The sequence below is a fragment of the Lissotriton vulgaris genome, unplaced genomic scaffold, assembly GCF_964263255.1.
Source record: "Lissotriton vulgaris unplaced genomic scaffold, aLisVul1.2 SCAFFOLD_464, whole genome shotgun sequence".
Classification (NCBI taxonomy): domain Eukaryota; kingdom Metazoa; phylum Chordata; class Amphibia; order Caudata; family Salamandridae; genus Lissotriton; species Lissotriton vulgaris.
In genome coordinates this window covers 626,456-629,996 of record NW_028246675.1, presented here as the reverse complement: position 1 = coordinate 629,996, position 3,541 = coordinate 626,456, and positions in this window count along the sequence as shown.

Genomic DNA, 3,541 nt, shown 5'->3' with positions numbered 1-3,541 from the left:
AACGTGTGCAACAGCCCTGTACTGCCCATTCTTAAACGTACTGATCCTTCGAAGCCACCTGTTTATCGTTTTGTTATCGATTTACGGGAGGTAAATAAAATTGTGATTCCTCAGTTCCCCGTTGTGCCTGACATCACGGCGCTACTGACTCTGATTCCAGCTTCTGCATCGTGGTTTTCGGTGATCGACTTGAAGAATGCGTTCTTCAGCATCCCGATTGCAGAGGAGAGCAGGGACCTTTTTGGTTTCTCTCTCGGTGGACGCAGCTTCCGGTTCAAACGCGCTCCTCAGGGCTACTGTGAAAGTCCATCGATTTACAGTCAAGCCTTGAAGGGTCAACTGGATGCGTTTACGTTGCCGGCTGGTGCGGCCTTAATCCAATACGTCGATGACCTATTGGTGGCTGCAGATACTCAGGACGTTTGCAAAATTGCTACGGTGTCGTTGCTGCAACATCTCTGCGAGTTAAATCACAAGGTGTCACCTTCTAAACTCCAATATTGTTGTCAAGAAGTAACCTATCTAGGTCACTTATTGTCGAAGGAGGGAAGGCGGTTGACCCCAGAGAGAATTGCAGCAATTGCACGAATGGCTGTGCCAAAAACCCAAAGAGATGTGCGTGCCTTTCTAGGTATCACGTCGTACTGCCGGCAATGGATTCCTAACTTTTCATTGCTAGCGAAACCATTAGTGGCTATTACGTGCAAGGATGTTTCGACTCCTTTACCATGGACGGAGGAATGTCAGAAAAGTTTTTCTGAATTACGTGATTCATTGTGTTCGGCTCCTGTGTTAGGTACTCCTGACTATAGCAAGCCGTTTACATTATATGTTCACGAAAGAGAAGGTTGTGCGTTGAGTGTCTTAACGCAACCTTTTGGTGGTAAGCAACGTCCATGTGCATATTTTTCCTCGACCTTGGACCCAGTAGCTAGAGCATTGCCGAGTTGCTTGAGAGCAACAGCGGCAGCTGCGGTCTCCATCCGACAATCAGCAGGATTGGTCATGGATAATATGCTTACGGTGATGGTTCCGCATGCAGTCGACACTCTTTTGAATCGTACGAAAACTCAGCACTTGACGAGTGCGAGGTTGTCTGGGTACGAGTTGACGCTGTTGGCAAGCCACATTCAAATAAAACGTTGTAATGTCCTGAACCCGGCAACTTTGTTACCAATTAGCTCAGAGTCAGATGAAATAACAGAACATGATTGTTATTTGAGGACAGAGGAGGAAACAAAAGGTCGAGTGGACCTTAAAAACACCCCATTGGAAGACCCAGATGGAACGCTGTATGTGGATGGTTCGTGTTTTAAGTTGTCGAATGGCGATTTGACTACTGCTTATGCTGTTGTAACGTTGAATACTGTTGTTGAGACTGCAAGATTGAATCAGAATTCTGCCCAAGCTGCAGAGCTGATCGCTCTCACCAGAGCGTGTGTGTTAGCGAAAGGGAAACGTGTGAATGTGTTTACCGACAGCCAATATGCGTTTGGCGTCGCCCATAGTTTTGGACGGTTGTGGAGAGAGAGAGGTTTTCTAACATCCCATGGTACGAAGATTCAGCATGGCCAGCTTGTGAATGACCTCTTAGATGCACTTACGTTGCCTAAGCAGGTAGCGATTGTTAAATGCAGTGCGCATCGTAAGGTGACGGATGATGTTGGTCGTGGTAATGCGTTTGCGGATGAAATTGCTAAGGAGACTGCCCGGAACCTTAGCACTCGAATGTATGTGACGAGGTCGGTTAGGTGGCCTATAGAGTCGAGTATGTGCGAAGACACTATTGAGAGTGTGAAAGAAATTCAGAAAGAGGCCACCGAGATTGAGAAGACGAAGTGGAAAGAGAGTACGGGAAAGCTGGATGCAAGTGGTTGTTGGATTGATTTATCGGATCAGAAAAGATGGATGTTGCCTGATGCGTATGTACTGGCCGTTGTGACAATGGCACATGGGTTAGCACATATTAGCGCGAAAGGTATTTGTAAACTGTTGTCCCCTGTGTGGAAGAATGATGGTATCACGAAATGTGCTGAACGTTTGGTTAAGAATTGTATGGTGTGCATGTTGTACAATCCTGGCAAGGGAACCCCAACTCCTCCTGGCAGTTTTGCTCCCCCTTCATGTCCCTTTGAGGTGATTCAATTGGACTTCATCCATATGGAGCGATGCAATAACCTGAAGTACGTTTTAGTTGTGGTTTGCGCATTCTCCCGATGGATCGAGGCCTATCCTCTCAAAGACAATACTGCTTTGTCTACTGCGAAAATCCTACTGAAGGAATACTTTCCTCGGTACGGAATGCCTAGAGTCGTGTGGTCAGATAACGGAAGTGAGTTTGTGGGGAGCGTGATGAAGAGTGTGTGTAAGGGCCTTGGAATTAATCAGAAATTCCATAGTGCCAATCATCCCCAGTCAGCTGGTTTGGTTGAACGGTACAACGGCACCCTTAAACTGAAACTAGCAAAGATTCAGGCTACGACTGGTCTTTCGTGGCCTGACGCTTTACCCCTAGCATTACTGTCAACTAGGGCGACTGTACACTCCCGAGTAGGGCTTAGTCCCTATGAAATAGTGTTCGGTCGTCCTGCGAATGTTTGGGGGGTTCCTAGGCCAGGTATGTTCTGTAATCTTGAGTATCCAATGTTGATCGATTATCTTCATGACTTGACTGCTAAACTGAGGTTAATTCACCAACAGGTTCACGACGCACTGCCGACGCAGACGGAGGGTCCAGGCCACTAGCTCCAGCCCGGAGATTGGGTGGTGACGCGCAACTTTTCGCGCAAGAACAATTTGGATCCGAGGTTCACTGGACCCTACCAGGTTCTCCTTGCCACGAGGACTGCTGTTCGTCTTGAGGGACGGAAAAACTGGGTGCACGCCACCCACACCAAAAAAGTCCCTATCCCTTTGCCGGCAGACCCGTGGGTGAGGAGAGGCATTGCATCAACTGAAACCGAAGGATTGCCGGCGTTTGTACCTTTTAGCGACGCACAACCTGTCGGGGAATCCTCAGTGCAGCGGAAAGACACTGTTGAACATTTGTCATCAAAAGACTCAAGACCAGAACACGCAACTGATCAGCAGGACGTTGTCTCATCAAAGGATCCTTTGTTTGACGAGCAGACACGTCCTGGGAAAACACGATACTTTTTGCGATCTAGTACCAGAGACTAATAAAAGATCCTGTTCTGTCCCTTGACAACTGTATTATCCCGTTTTCCACGATCAGTTTGAACATTCGTATTATTGTGATTATTTTTGTATATATTCATTGAGTTTCGTTCCTTACACCTTTTGCTCCCACAGCTGAGAAACATTGTTTTCGCCCATATATATATATATATATATTTGTGAAATAAAGGCCGTAGGGCCGCGCGCGTACTTCCTTCTGCTTAGTAGGTCTTGACGCTAGGTTAAAGACCGTCGGTTCCTGGGAACTCCTAGGGATTGACTACTGCTACACAGAACGAAGTGCGTCAAGAAACGCTGCGGACGGTCGTAGGGAATGGCATTTTCGAAGTTGATGGATTTGGAA